We start from the raw sequence: 16,848 nt of genomic DNA, 5'->3' as shown, positions 1-16,848 counted from the left end.
GGATGCAGGACAACCGGCTAATAAAGCATTACAGTAATCTAGTCTCGAGGTCATGAATGCATGAACTAACTTTTCTGCATCAGAAACTGATAGCATATTACGTAGCTTAGCAATGTTTCTAAGGTGGAAAAAGGCTGTTTTTGTAACATATGAAATATTGAACAATTGTGGTTATACATTTTTATTTTATTTAGAAAATGACCGATCGTTTCGCTAGATAAGACCCTATTCCTCAGCTGGGATCGTGCAGAGCCCTTTGAAACTGCATTGATTTGGACTTCAACAATTTGGTTACCGTTGAAGTCCATTGTGTGGAGAAAAATCCTGAAATGTTTTCCTCAAAAAACATAATTTCTTTTCCACTGAAGAAAGAAAGACATGAACATCTTGGATTGCATTGGGGTGAGTAAATTATCAGGAAATTTTCATTTTGAGGTGAACTAATCCTTTAAGTGCGTGATGTGACCTTGTGTGAATCAGTGTTCTACACTATCCTGCAATTTTTGCTGGTTTCAAAACACACAACAAGCTGCATATTACCTGCTATTCATTTTCACTGAAATGTAGGCCTAATTGGGTGACACATACAGTATATCCTCGGAAAAACTAACGCCAGCGCATTGCCATTGCGACTTACTTATGATGACTTGACAGCTGAGCACGGGCATTTCACTCACGTTGGATAGGCTATGCGTCAATATCACATTTGCACAGTCTGTACTGTTTAAATTTGTGATTGGTTGACTGGCAAATTAAAATATTTAACAGAGCGATAAAATAACATTATTAACCGGTTAATGGCCATTTCAAATAAGCGTTTCTGTTCAGAACGATTACATTTGATTTAGTTTCCATGTTGGAAACTAAATCAAATGTTATGTTCCTGTCAAAATTTTGTTAGTTTACGTTTTTTGTTTTCGTTCATTGAACAGGTTTGGAGCCCTGATTGCTGCTACATTTTAAACTTGAAAGTACAATGATTACTTTTGGCATTTTATATAGAAATATTTTATGTTGGACCTGTAATCATTTGTTTTTGAAAAGTGTTTTAGATTTCATTCATATTTTACATTTCTACATTCTTAATCAAACATTTGCCCAGAAGTTCTAAATAAAGGGAGAAAAATACTCGCTAGGCTATATGAATGACTACATTTTTGAGTAGGCTATACACTTTAAAATGTAGAAAAGAAATTGTCTTTCCCATGTGGCAAATATACTGTATAAACTATTAATTGATTGAATATACAGAAAAGGTACTATATCATGATATATGTTGATTACTTAAATCGTGAAATGAGATTTGTCATGTCGCCCAGCCCTACGTCTGTGTATCTAATGGCAGTAGCAAGCAGCATGTAGCAAATTAGACCAAATACATGTACATCAACATTCCAAATTCATTAACTTGCCAAAACTACAATCAAGAGTTGTCATGATTGGACTATATTTAACCTTATTGGGTGGTTGATGTAAGCAATTTTAAAATCAATATCTAGATTTTAGGTTAAAATTTGAGTGGATTTCTAAGATAAAGGACATATTTTCGTAATTTTTTTAAAGGTTTATTGTAATGTTTTTAATCACTTTTTTTGCCTGTACTGCTTCATTTGTGGTGTGACAAATTAATTTTGGAAATATTCCATGTAGTCTTTTAAATAATAAAAGTCATTAATGCTGCATATATAACAATTTTAAAATAATTAGCTAATTCTGTTTAAAATGCTTTCAGATGGAGTACAGCATGTCATCTCAAAGGTCAACAGCCCAATTAGATTATTCAATCACTCCACTTGTGCTTCCCATATTGAGTCTCCCATGCACTGTGTGTGAGGATCCCTATTTGTACGGTACACAGAGATGCCTATGTAGACAGCAAGGCAGCTCACTAGGTTTTGGAACAGCTAATCTACTTCTCTCAAACATTTGGATTGTACGGTGGCCAAGAGAGCTCAGCGCACTGCAACTGAAGAAAACACATGCAAATAGAAAAAACACCCGCAAAAAGATCTTCATCAGTTCTCCAAATACTCACAACACAACCAAATACGGAAACGCACTGCAAATAGCACAGACCACAACGGAAATGTTTCCAGGGGACCCCAATAAGTGACGAACCTGGCTGGGACATGCTTATTGCTCAAAGTCTACTTAAAAAAAATACAAAAATAATTGTATTTTTATTTAACTTTTTTTGTGCAAAACATACAGAGATGACATGTTTATGACATATAACTTTGTATACAATATACAAAATGTATTAACAATATGTTCAATGTCATCAGAATACAAATGAGAAAAGAAGAGTTAACAATGAGCTGAAAACTAAAATAAATAAATAGATAAGATAGAGAAAAAGAACACAAGGGTAAGATATTAATCTGTATCAGTTACATTGTACAAATTTGTCATGCTATGTTTAAATAAGTTTCATAATAATGTTAGGTAATGCAGGGTCCAAAGATGAAAAGGCAAGTTTTAAAGTTGAGACACTCACACACAGATATAACGCATATTTTAAAAACTTTTTTGTATGAAATGTATATTTATTTGTAACAGTTATGTTAACAGCAATAATAAGACATGTCTGTCGTAAGAACAGCTATTCAGCTGATTCTCACTGTGCTGCGTTGTCATGGGAACATCCCTGGTGAAAATGAGGAAATTACGTTGTCTTTCGTTGCTACCTTCACCAAGTGCGATCCAAACGGCTACATAATGGTCACTCCTGCTCACTCTAAAGTCCCCACTTCAAGGGCTCTGCCCTTCGAAGGGAGTAGGGCATAGGCATGCTCACGAGCAATAAGCATGTCCCAGCCGGGTTCGTCACTTATTGGGGTCCACTGGAAACATTTCCGTTGTGGTCTGTGCAATTTGCAGGGCGTTTCTCTATTTGCTTGTGTTGTGTACTTTTGCAGCGCGTTTCTGTATTTGGTTTTGTGGTGAACGTTTGCAGCGCGTTGTGAGTATTTGGAGCACACATGTGTTGTGAAACTGATGAAGATATTTTCATTATTTGCGGCGTATTTTTCTACGTGCATGTGTTTTCTTCAGTTGCAGTGCGTTGAGCTCTCTCGGCCACTGTAGGATTGTCTTTTCAACGAAAACGAAATCATTTTAAAAAGGGGGAAATCAAGCCAAATGAGAAATGCATTTAGTTGCAGAAATGCTTTGGAGATGAGGCCCTAGGAGTGCACTTACCTCTCTTTTTCATAGACCTCTGTCAGGTCCTAAGAGTTTTGTATTTGGGGAAAAAAATATGCTGGGAGCACTTTTGCTATTTTATCATCTAGCTGACACTTTTATCCAAAGAGTATTACAGGGAAGGCCCCCCTGGAGCAACCTAAGGTTAAGTGTCTTGCCCAAGGGCACAATGATAATAGTTCATAAATTGCTCCTTGTGGGATTCATACCTACAACCTTTTACTCATCGACTTGCAATAGATCTGCAACTTCTTGGCAACTCAGTTTACCAACCAAGTTGCTGATTATGTGAATGTTTAACCAATTTACCAACTGGTGGAGAGGTTTGAAAAATGTTTTAGTACTTTCTGTTTACATTTTTATGAAATGTGGTACAAACACCTTACAGAATGGAAACATTTGATTTTCTTAATTTGTCAGGGCATTATAGTCTGCATGTTGATAAAAAGGGGAAACGGCTTGTTTTCTCTTAGTCTGCTGAGATTAAGGATGAAAATCTGGTAAAGGAGCAAGATAAGACAGCTATTGTCTTGTGAGTACGATTACTTTGTACCGCACTCTTGAAGTAGAGATCTTGGAGTTGAACTAGATTAAACTCACTTCTTTATAGTGATACAGCAGCATCTCTGTTAAACGCGTTCAACATACTCATGGTATCTGAATAGTGTAGTAATGTTTTTGTGCAGTGCAGCATGGGCTTTGTTATTGTGCCGAGGATCTGTGCCTGTGTGGAAGGTTGATGGATGACGTGGTCGTTTGTCAGCTAAAGTGCTTTCGATAGCGTCGGTCATCACGGTGCATGCGAAGCATTTTACGAGCTGTGTTTACAGCCGTGCAGTAAAGGGGAGCATTCTCACAGCCAGTGCAGTCATGGGCTCAGCCATAATGATCACGAGCTGTCAATGCATATGGCCCCAGATCCAGCCAGTGTTTGTGAATGCAGTCCATCTCATGTCTCAAGCTTTGTGTTGTCCATTTGTTGTGTTGTGTTGGGTGTTTTTTTTTTTTTAGGGGGGTAGGGGGGAGGGGGGGAAGGAAGGGCAGGAAACTGCTGGCATAGTTGTTATAGGCATGTTGCAGTATATAACAGTGTTGACTGATAAGTGTGGTATTTAAAAGTAACTCTATTCTTTTAGCCACAATAATTGTGAGGTGAAAATGGAGCTTTTTTTTGTAGTATTCAAAGGATAAAGAAATTGACAAAATTAATCAGTAAGTAGGCTAGGCCTATGTGAATCCGTGTATCGTTCGTTCAGTCGTTTTATTTAATATTGAAAGTACAAAAATGAGAAAACAGTTCCTTTTTTGTTTTTTCATTAAAATGAAAAATCAAGCTGAATTCTTGTTTTTCTTTTTTTTTGGAAAAAATGAAAAAGGAACTGTTTTCTCATTTTTCTTCAATATTAAATCAAAAAACGACTGAACGAATGATACACAGATTATGTGTACCAGGGATGGGCGTTTTTCAAAAATATTGTAATCGAGTATTTGGGCTCATAAAAAACGAATAGGCCTATTTGTTTAAATTTGAATTAAGTTTAACGAGAAAGGCTTTATTTTTTAATCATTACGTTTTTGTCACCATTTCTGAACAAGCTTATGATTAGCTGATATAGCTACACAACAAAGCTTACATTATATCTTGAAATTTTATTTTAGTTGAAAACATTAAACAATGTGTGTATCAAAATATACTGTAGAAAAGCATTTAAACTGAAGCAATAAAAGCGCAAATAAAGCAGACTGTGCCAGTTATTGTGCAGAACATTCAGTACATACACCAGAGTTAGCATATGGTTATTGTGTTTATATTGTTTTACATGTTCATGTTGAGAAAAAAAAAAATCCATATTCGGGTGAAAGTTGGCTCCTCAGTCTGATAACAGTAATGCGCTCCGGCGACAGACGGTACATGTGCTAAGAGAAGTTTCTTACAGCTCTTGTGTTTTCTGTTCTTAAACCTGTCTCCCTTGACAAACTTAAAGGAAGGATTTGTCTTGAAATAATTTTGCTTTCAGATAAGTTATCTTCTCGGCTAAGTGAGAGGTCTGATCAAATGAGGGATTAAAAACAAACAAAAGTGGGGGTACGGGTTAACATGTTACATAAAATGCTCTTTTTTCATTCTACCAAAAATGTGCCGGGAGCCCACTGTTGCTATAGTAATGAACTACACTTTTACGTGCATCTGATTGACAGATAAATGCGATCTTATTTCACTGTTGCTAATGTTGAGGTTATTTTCTGCGTTTAGAACCTTAATAAAATCATTTTACATACACCATTTCACCTTTTCTGCATCGTGTCACACAATTAAGCATGTGCATGCAAAGTACTTAAAATGGCGATTGAACGGTTAATGCAACAGATACACTGTTAAAGGAGCTGTATGTAAGAAATGTATTTCAATTAATCATAAAATGGCCCTGATATGTCACTAGACATTAAGAAATCATGTTCATTTCAAATAATTATATCACTGACAACAGTAGTCCGGCCAGGATATTGTCATTTAAAAAGTGAAGTTGCAGCCCTCAACTGATGTTGATGTTGTCATCTTGTGTTTTGGCCTGATGCCCCACCCTCCACCTATCTACCAATCACGAAGTCAGTAGTGTTTCAGCATCCGGGTTGCCAGCTCTGCTCTAGTTACCACAGCTGCAGCTACAAACGTTCCTGCTGGATCCTGCAGCCTATCTGGCAACCTGGAGTCAGGGGGGAGGGGGAGGGGATACACCACTCTACAGTAATTTGAAAGTGAGTGCAGTACCAGTTTTGGCCACAATCTTACATACGGTTCCTTTAACTATTCGACTAAAACTAGCAAAACAAGCAACTTGCATTGCCAGCGTATTCACACGTTACAATAATGCTTTTAACCAAAGCCAATGAGCTTCTTGCAGTGTGCAGATCATAGGGTGCCATCCACATTCAGTTCTGGTTAGTGGATTATGGTCAAAACAAATATCTTGCAGGTATTTTTTAAGCTTGAACCACTCTATTATGGCACCCACTAACTGCACAAAGGACGCCAGTCTATCTGTAGTCCATATTAAAAGTTAGCTAGCCAGTCAAAACTACTCGGTCATCGCAAAACTACGGGTTCACAATACAACTAGCAGAAGTGGCTTATCGGAAATCTTACACATTATATTTAAAAAATGGCTGCGCCCACTCTTACTTAAAATATAAGGTGAATACGATACTGATTCAAAATGCGAGCGCCAGTGATTGACTGTCAAAAAGTGTTTTGAAAGCCCAGTCCCCCAGCTCAACTGAACTGGAAGTCTTGATTGGTTTTGCTCCTGAGTCAGACCTGTCTGTTATTGGCTGAAGTGCAGGGCTCCACCGCAGTAGTTTGAAAAGTGCCAGCCCTCCCTGTTGCTCCGTCAGCACACTTGTCAAAGTACTTACTTTAGGTGAAAAATAAATTTAGCGAAGTAGAATACTTAAAAGTAAAAGTACCACAATTTATTTATAGGGAAAAAATAGAAAAATATACTCCAGTACTGTAACAAAAGTATTTGTAATTAGTTACTTTCCACCTCTGGTGAATAGTAATTGAGATTTTGAACCACAAAAAAGCGCTTCCATCCATCATAAAAATAATCCGTACAGCTCCAGGGGGTTAATAAAGGCCTTCTGAAGCGAAGCGATGCTCTGTGGTGTCAATGGCCCATAACCAAGTAAACACTGTAATAAATAAATCATGTAATATTTAGTAGAAATTATAATACTGGAATGCAGAAATACTACACCGAACAAACTGTCATATTATTTAAGACAGCATGTTAGAAAAAAATACATTGGAATAATTTTTGTGCTGCATGTGCTTATAAGCTGGAGTCAGGTTATATGAAAATGTGCTGCCTGTATGTTTCCTTTTTAATTCATACTGCGATATATATAAGGGTCTTAATAGAAATCTTAAAATCTTGTATGTAAAATATGTATTTTCTTCAAAAGGCAAATTTAAACAATTGTATCTTCATTTTAAATGGACAGCAATATAATTAATCATGTCTGGCAATTTGAAAAAACTTTTTTGGGGTCTATAAAAGTTTAATGAACATTTAATGATCTTTAAGCCTTTCACATATTTCTACACTAATTACAGTAGGCCTATATAAAACTATACTGTCAGTACACCATAGTTATACATCAATGCATTCAAAGGGATGAATTTCCATTCAAAGGGATGGAAACTGATAGGAAAAACATTAGGCTTAAAAGATCCTGTGGTGATCCCTCTAGTGTACAACATTAATATTATAACCTTCATCTTTCATTCTAAATAGCTGATGTTTATAATTAGCTGTTTACCCGAGCATCATACGTTTTTGAAACTAAGCATGTTTGCCTCAATGGAAACCCGCTGCTCTGTAATGCACAAAGAATCTTACAGCTATTTAGACATGAACACAAAAAGAAAATGTATCCCTTTAACGTAATACAAGCAGCCAATCAAAATAAGAGTTTTAAAGAAGGCCAGCAGCCAATAGCATTTGTTAACACATATGTTTGGACCCCGCCCCCTGTCAAATCCAACTCTTGTACATGAAGATTTAAGCACGCGCATCGCACGTGTTCAGATCTGCGTGCGCATGCAGAACAGAACTCACGCTTGTGGTCAGTTCTGCTGTCAGGTCAGGTCAGACCTGTCAAGACTCGCAGTTTTGTTACTTCTCCTCGCAACGTGCTGATTTTTGTGCACAATCAAATTTGGTTTGTGTGCTCGAGTTTGGGGTTTGTTGTTTTTGCAGGTTTATATTTTACATGCAAGCTTTGTCACTGTGCTCACACTACTGTAATTCACTTGCGCGCTGTTTTGTCCATTATTTAACGCTTAAAAGGCAGCACTTTTTAATCATTGCTTGAATTAGTGAGAACGAGAAAGGTGTCAAAAATATATAGCCTATATTGTTGAAAATATACGAGGAAAGTTCAAAGTCTACTGATGAGTTTTTTGACATTTGGGTATAAAGTGTTTTAATTCTACAATATATGGCGTAAAAACGTCTAAGTGCTGCCCTCTTCAGGTTGAATGGTGGCTACTGCAGTTGAATTTTCCTATTGGCAGTTGTGGTGCCCTGTGACGTAAGAGGGCACCAGCTCACCACGCCCTTGGTACGAGCTCACCACACCCTTGGCAGCCCCTGGTATAAAAGCATCTTGTTCCGTCAAAACAAATGTAGCGAGTCAGTAGTTGGTATTGCGAGTATTGAAAACGATCAGGATAGCGTATATTAGCATCTAGTTAGCATAGCATTTATATAGTTATTTAGATTATTTCGTGTAGCCTAGGTAAAATGGGCTTCTCCAAACAGCTCGCACTGAAAAGCGACGCGGTGCCAAACGCTGCTCCTCCTGCATGGACTCCACCACCGCAGCGGCATCTTGATGTGAGTGGGCATATATTTTTAGTCACAATTTATGTTCCTTCCTATTAGGCTAAAGTTAACCCTCTGGGGGGTCGACAAATGCGCCGGCGCGTTTTGCTGGATTTTGTCAGTGTCACATAGCAGCAAATTAGACTTAAAATACTCCATCATTTATAGTCATACTATATATATATCTTTTTTATGCGTCCACTTACAGTCGAAAAAAACATTGTGCTTTTGTAAAATAAAATAAAAATAAACATGGTGTGCTTTCTTGCTCTCCCGTCTCCTTGAACTTTTTTTCTGGAGCACGTCTCTAAACTTAAACAAAACTCAGCGAATACTAGTCACACAGGCATAAGAAATATATTTTTTATAAACATTTAAGTCTCTGCTATTAAATTATCTAATTCAAAACAAAAACAAATATTCTCAGTTTATGTAATCTGTATGAAAAGATAGAGATATCAGTCGTTCTCATGGCAACTCATTATATGTAAACATGCCTACAGAGAGCGTGCGCTATTGAAACGCGGGTCTCAGGTGCACGCCCCCCTGCTCAGCAACCGAGGGTTCATCCCCTCTCTCTCCTGTCTATAGACCTTATGTAGCCCCGCCCCTTTTCAGCGCTGCGCTCGTTGTCTTTTGACTTCCGGTCTGTATTTTCACATCGATTTTGCGTGTTTATTAATGAACGGCACATTTTAAAATCTTCCCGGTCGACTGACATTTGATAAGTCATCTGCTTTAAACATTACAGTCCTCATGATAACTTTCGTTAACTTTACATTAAGTAAATCCACTTCAAAAGCTAATTACTCCTGGACAGCAGCGCCATAGAAATATACAGAGCGACCGCAAAAATGGAAGTTCAAAGACAATATTCTAAAGATGGCGGCGCCCTCGTTTCTCTGGTGCATAAGGTCTATACATAGACAGTAAAAGAAATGGACACAGCGACCCCATTGGATTCAACGGAGAAAAGTGAAGTCAATTAGAAGCACTCACTTCCTGATGGCTGAGCGTACTGCGCAGACTCAAACTGAGCTTGACGACGTAGATGTGACGTGAGCAACCTGTCTGTCTTCTAGTAGCTGTGCCAAGAGAAATCTGAATCATTCCCTTCCGAAACTTGCAGAGATGGAGAGTGTGAGTAGGAGCTGTCCATGAGCTAGGAGCAAGAGCAACTTTTGCTAAGTATTCTGATTAATTATTTTGTCATTTTGCCTCCACGTCCCCCCTATTGCCCGCGAGCTTCTCCTCCTGTCTATACGGTAATTTCTCTACTGTGCGACAGAGAGTCGCGTGGTTATGACGCAATCGTTAGCCTATTTTTTACAAAAACTACTTCTACGGGGCCATAACGTAAGATACAAGGTAATGGAGCCTTTTATACATTTTCGCGTTTCTTTAGAAATAAATAATGGACAAATGGATTCTTTAAACGCCTCAGATGTAAAGTTATTCGCTGTCAAAGTGACGCCAAAATGAATGGGAGTCAATGGAATGCTAACAGCAGGTGAGGGTCTGCTAATCAATGGCGGCGCCCGGGGAAGCTTCAGTTTCCAGCTGATAGATTACCCCCCTGGGTCTATAGGCTTGTTCGACTTCATGCAGCTCTGCGCAGACCGATCGGCGGCTGACTTGAAGCAGTGCATGCCGGTTAGAAATTTCGTCCGACTTGATACAGCACCGAAGCCACGTGACTGTGACATATGCCATTAAAGTACCGCGAGAGCGATTCAAGAGTAGCCGGAGAACTCGGCCAGCGCAGCTTCTCAAGAGCGGCTGCACGAGCTCTGATGACGACACAGCTGTTCCACGATTGGCCGGATTCACCGCATGACAACGATCACTTGTGTTTCGTGATTATTCGAACACCTTTAGTGAGCTCACAAATCAGTTTTTTATAACAGTAAATACTCTTTTCATGTAGTTACGATTTTATATTGTGTCATGTTTATCAAATTAAAACTGATTAAAAAACGTAGACTCCACTTCATTGTAGCTTATGTTGAAATTTATTGTTGTTCAAACAGATGCTGTATGAAGCAGTACATAAAGTATTGAATGAAAATGTCTCTGAAACATCTGTGTATTATTTGGCAAATATTGCATTTATTTCACTTCAGCTGTGGTAAAGTATGCAAACACCACGTGAGCAGTCACTACAGGAACCAGAAAGTGTCAAACTTCACGTCTCCGTTTACAGCTCCTCCCCGCCTGTACGCAGCAACTCTCACCGAACGGTTGCATCCAGCCCAGGCCGATGTCGAACACACCTAATGTCTATCTCCGCTGGGCTCTGCCCACTTTTCTAGCATCTTTCAGATATTGCCAGTGGCTGGAGTCAGGCTCTGACCAGGGGTTGAGTTACCCTTTAAAATACAGATTTTTTTCATAAATCAAACATTGCTGTTCCTCTCGTGAGCATGGTAGAGCTAGAGCAAATGTCAAGATTTTTGAACTCAAAAAGTACTTAAATTCAGACTTGGCTAAATAGACCTTTTATATTTGGAAATATTGCCAATATGTATATTTATATGTTATATGCATGAATGTAATGATATAAGACCCATAAACTGCTCAAGTTCTTTGTAATGGAAATAAATTGACCTTTTGTCTTATAAATCTAATAATTGTGTAAACATACATTTTGTGCTGTATGTTCATAAACCTCATTGTAAATAACTGAACTGAACATGTCTTTTAAAGCACAGTGTTCACAGCATATTTAATAAACCAGTCAGGGACACCAGAGATTTATGTAAATTTATATGGAGCTGTTATAGTAATGTACTCTGTAGTATTTTAGAATCGCCCGGGGGTCTGTAAGCAACAGCGAAGCACATGTCCCTTCCATTGTGGATGATATATCATCGGGTTTTTTTGGCTCTCTTTGATGAATTCAGGACTGCATGTGCACTTCTCATGTATCCTACTGTATAATGCAACCTTGTGGAAGCGGCCGTAAATTGCTGCTTTTGCACAACATTAGCACAGTGGGATCACAAATGACAAGCCCAGGCTATGATTACACCAGGTTAATTTGAAGTGACTCAAAAACAGTAATATGCTGTTGTGGAATGTGGTCTTGTGCTCTTTCGTGCGTTCCAACCCCAACCAACCAACACACACACACACACACACACACACACACACACACACTATCCCTTGTCTGTCAAAACTGGAGGATCGCCAGTGTTTGGTCAGGCCAAACACGTACACATACCCCAGTAATCAATATTTCTCTCCTTTCCTCCATATTTCATCCCTCTTTCTTTTTCTCCACTGCTTCCATTTTCCCCTCCTCCCCATCTCTGTCCACATCTTAGTCATTAGGACTATATTTACCTCTTTCAGCCAAACAGAATTCCAATGTCTGCCTGTCTCCCTCTTTTTCTCTCTCTCTGTCTCCATCCCTCCCATATTGTTCTCATTCTTCCGTCGTCTTTGGCCTCTTAATTCTTTCTCTCATTCATCTGAAGGACTTGTCAGGGTCAACAGACTTAGAGATGGATAAATATAACAGAGGGAGAAAGAGAATACAACAAAAAGAGAACAAACCCAGAGAGTGGTGACAGATATGGGAGTGAGGGAATATTATGTCAGAGCCTGGTGATTCCAAGCAATTGCATTAGCACCTGAAGTCATGAAACAGAGAGGAGCAGGCAGGAGGAGGCTGCCAAGCACATTGAAAATGATTTGCTTGTATTGTGTGTGTGTTTGTGTGTATGTGTGTGTGTGTGTATGATTCTCTCTAAATCATTTTATTGGTGTGCGTGTGTTGGGTAATGTTGATGTGAGTGTGGATATGAAGTATTTATGTGGGTGTTTATATTTTATTGTTTGTTATTATTTATTCACCTTAGTAACCACCATTCATTTCTTGACTGTTTTTATTAGTGCACACACACAGACCTTAGAAGCTATATTATTAATGAGGGGATGATTTTTTTTTTAAATTAGTTTGGCATAATCTTTATTTTTCAGGGGGAAAAAACCTGCTTCACTGCTTAGATTTGAAAACTTTTGTCTATGAAAACACGAAATGGCATATTGATCAATGCGATATTGCGCTTAAACTTAAAACTACTTACCTCAAGCTCCATTTGCAAAATTGGCATCAAATTGGCCTCTTTTCCATAGCCATGACAGCATCCATATTCTCCTCTTTCGCTTTGTCCTTTTTTTTCCAGCACACATAAAAATAACATTTGCCAAGATGCGATTCATCTTGCTCTATTTGTTTACCACTGGCGCATGCAGATGACGTTTTATTCTTCTATACTTACTTGTGTCATAGCCTACGATTCAAAAGGTATAATCTTTGTACAGTCTACATTCATGACGTTCCCAAGTTTAAAGGAACACTATGGAGCTTTTTAACCTTCATAATATATTTCCAAGACCCTTGTGATGGTACATGGACTTACAATAGGTTGAATGACACGTCTGCCATAGCCTGACGGGGTCTGTATCGCTTTTACTGGCTCTACGTAACTTCGGGGTTCGGGTAGTAACCCGAGCACAAAAAGAACTACAAAAATCGACTGCTTTACGGCATACGTCACTTCCCCCACCACTTCCTCAAATTTGGACGTGAGAGGCCAACCAGCGTTTGTTTTCGGCTTTCGTGCGTATGTTTTTGTCATGGGGGCTGTTTACACCTGGCCACTTCATGCGTTTTCTCAGATCGGATAGCTATCTGATCGTGAAAAGACCAGGTGTAAATGTCCTCCGAAACGCACTCAAGACGGATTTGAATCCGACCGCTCAAACCACTTCAGGAGGAGGTCAGTGACGCATTCCAGACGAAACTGGACACGTGTAAATGCATCTGGTTGTTGAAACCACATATGTAAATTGTACTCCTCCCAAAAATGTTTAAAAAAAATAAATAAAAATAAACGTGTGAGAGCGTGTTATAGTCTATATGTAATGTTATAGCCAGATATGACGACGCTACTGGAACACGCATCACCGCAGATGAGCAGCTGAGCATCTATTCATCAAGCCAACGTGCAAACTATCGCAAATCAAAGTGAAAGTAAGTCGCAGACGCTTAACACACAATCATCATCATTAAAAGTAAAGAAACGAAATGATCTTACCAGGGCTGTTACTGCTCTCTCTTATTGCGGTCTTTGATTTTGAAATTTTAGCTGATGATCAATAAAATGCAGTTCATATCTGTTGTTTTCGGTGACGTGCACTCCATTAAATCTGCATATAGCGCGAGAATTGAAGATCGGATTTAAATCCGTTTCGCAAAAACACATTTATGTGACCAGGTGTAAATGGAATAGTTTGATAAATCAGAAATCCGATCTGAGAAAACGCATGAAGTGGCCAGTAAATAAATCTCTTATTTGTAAACTTGTTTGCATTCTATGTTGTATGTTGTTGCGCTTAGAAGAAAAAATAAATAAAAAAATGTTGTTGCGCTTGCTTGTTTTTTACATTCTGTTCATTCATCCATTGCTGATAATTAGACCAGTCCAATATTTACGACAGGGGGGGTGGGGGGGGTGTATTTACGACAGTGCCAGTATTCCACAGCGACTCTAGGGGTCGCTGTTTGACAAAAACACAATTTCTCCACAGTGTGCCTTTAATAGATCCATGCCCTACAGTGTGATTTGTAATGATCTTATAGGATTGCTGAAATCGCATGATTTTTAGAAAAACATGAAACTCCACCCCTAAATCTAACTGTTGTGTTCGTGCATGGGTAGAATTGTGTTGGGACTACTATTTTTAAAAGGGTGTTGAAAGGAAGTGTTGTGTAGTGGCGTAATGTGTGAGAACGGAAGTGAAGAGTAAACAAGATTGATGAAGTTTGTTACTCCTGTCTCGTGTGTTTCTTTGCTTCTACTCCTGACAGAGACCACTAACCCTCAGTAGGGTGAAAGCAGATCGCTCAAAAAATTTACAAATGTGATTGTGAAAATTCATACAAATTCACCAAAATAAAACGGTTACGAATTGCTTTCTCGGTTTACCTTAAATACATCTTTTTTTTTGCAATCATTAAAAATAATGACTAGGATGTGTACACTCACATCATGTATTACATATTTGTAAAAAAAGTTAAAACTAACATGAATCCAGAATACATGCACATGAGTTTTAAAGTAGATTTAAAAGATTTTTCCTTTTCATTATTGTGAAAAAAATTTTTTTTAGTCATTGACCTATTTAATATAGGCAAAACCCTTGTACAAGCCTGTTGACATGATTACATTTAAAGGGTTAGTTCACCCAAACAAGAAAATTCTGTCATCATTTACTCACCCTCATGTCATTCTCCGGAACACAAATTAAAATATTTTTTAATAAGATCTTAGTAAATAAAATCCTAAATTCAATCTGTTCATCATATAAAGCGATCGTGTCTCTACAGAAAATTTGGACTTAAAGTCCACATGAAATCAAAATTGACCATATTTACTTTGTTTGCCTAAATTGATCGTTTTGTGGTGAACAATTCATCCATGCAAGTCAATCCACACAAAAACATTTTTTGGCTTCGTAATCTTTAATCAAAATCTGAAAATGCCCCTCCCCTCTGCATTGGAGGACCTTCCCTGATGACGTAGGTTTGAGGACTTGGGTTGGGAAACGCTTAACCACTCCCCTCAAACCGTTAGTCTGTTATGAGCGAGAGATGGAGAGGAGGAGCGCTAGAGTAAAACCCTGCCCTCTGTTCAATATTCCTTTTCACTGGGAAATACGTCACAACACTGGAGAAAAGTCGTTTGCAACTTCCGGTTCACGCGGACTTTAAAGGCACACTGTGGAGAAATTGTGTTTTTGTCAAACAGCGACCCCTAGAGTCGCTGTGGAATACTGGCACTGTCGTAAATACACCCCAAATTCCCCCCCCCCCCCCACTTATTTATGTCTTGATATTTATGTGAGATATTGAAAACTGTTCTCATGATAATCGCAAGAATCAACGTCAACAGCGTCGTCTGATATCCCTCAGGACTACGTGATAAATACACCTCACAACACCTGAGTTCAGCTGGCAAACTAGTTTGTGAGGCAAGCTAGGCAATAAAACATAACGCAAAAAACACGTAAGAGAAACGAGTGTTTGTTAGCAAGTCTGTTAACAGCTCTGATAAACGAAAGCTAGCTAGACATATGTGGAAATTATTGGACTTGTCTAATTATCAGCAATGGATGAATGAACAGAATGTAAAAAAACAAGCAAGCGCAACAACATTTTTTTTTTTTTTTTTTCTTCTAAGCGCAACAACATACAACATAGAATGCAAACAAGTTTACAAATAAGAGATTTATTTACTGGCCACTTCATGCGTTTTCTCAGATCGGATTTCTGATTTATCAAACTATTCCATTTACACCTGGTCACATAAATGTGTTTTTGCGAAATGGATTTAAATCCGATCTTCAATTCTCGCGCTATATGCAGATTTAATGGAGTGCACGTCACCGAAAACAACAGATATGAACTGCATTTTATTGATCATCAGCTAAAATTTCAAAATCAAAGACCGCAATAAGAGAGAGCAGTAACAGCCCTGGTAAGATCATTTCGTTTCTTTACTTTTAATGATGATGATTGTGTGTTAAGCGTCTGCGACTTACTTTCACTTTGATTTGCGATAGTTTGCAAGTTGGCTTGATGAATAGATGCTCAGCTGCTCATCTGCGGTGATGCGTGTTCCAGTAGCGTCGTCATATCTGGCTATAACATTACATATAGACTATAACACGCTCTCACACGTTTATTTTTATTTTATTTTTTTAAACATTTTTGGGAGGAGTACAATTTACATATGTGGTTTCAACAACCAGATGCATTTACACGTGTCCAGTTTCGTCTGGAATGCGTCACTGACCTCCTCCTGAAGTGGTTTGAGCGGTCGGATTCAAATCCGTCTCGAGTGCGTTTCGGAGGACATTTACACCTGGACTTTTCACGATCAGATAGCTATCCGATCTGAGAAAACGCATGAAGTGGCCAGGTGTAAACAGCCCCCATGACAAAAACATACGCACGAAAGCCGAAAACAAACGCTGGTTGGCCTCTCACGTCCAAATTTGAGGAAGTGGTGGGGGAAGTGACGTATGCCGTAAAGCAGTCGAATTTTGTAGTTCTTTTTGTGCTCGGGTTACTACCCGAACCCCGAAGTTACGTAGTGCCAGTAAAAGCGATACAGACCCCGTCAGGCTATGGCAGACGTGTCATTCAACCTATTGTAAGTCCATGTACCATCACAAGGGTCTT

The 16,848-nt window shown here is 38.6% G+C and overlaps 1 protein-coding gene across 1 annotated transcript in view; it reads left to right on the top strand.

Moving 5' to 3' along the window:
* grin2db (glutamate receptor, ionotropic, N-methyl D-aspartate 2D, b) overlaps nt 1–16,848 on the top strand; it is a 77,287-nt gene that overhangs the window by 20,414 nt on the left and 40,025 nt on the right. The gene's annotated exons all lie outside the window — the stretch shown is intronic.

This window comes from Abramis brama (genome assembly GCF_963993115.1).
Source record: "Abramis brama genome assembly, chromosome: 17".
Classification (NCBI taxonomy): Eukaryota; Metazoa; Chordata; class Actinopteri; order Cypriniformes; family Leuciscidae; genus Abramis; species Abramis brama.
The sequence above is the reverse complement of the archived record's forward strand: the minus strand, read 5'-3'. Positions and strand labels throughout refer to the sequence as shown.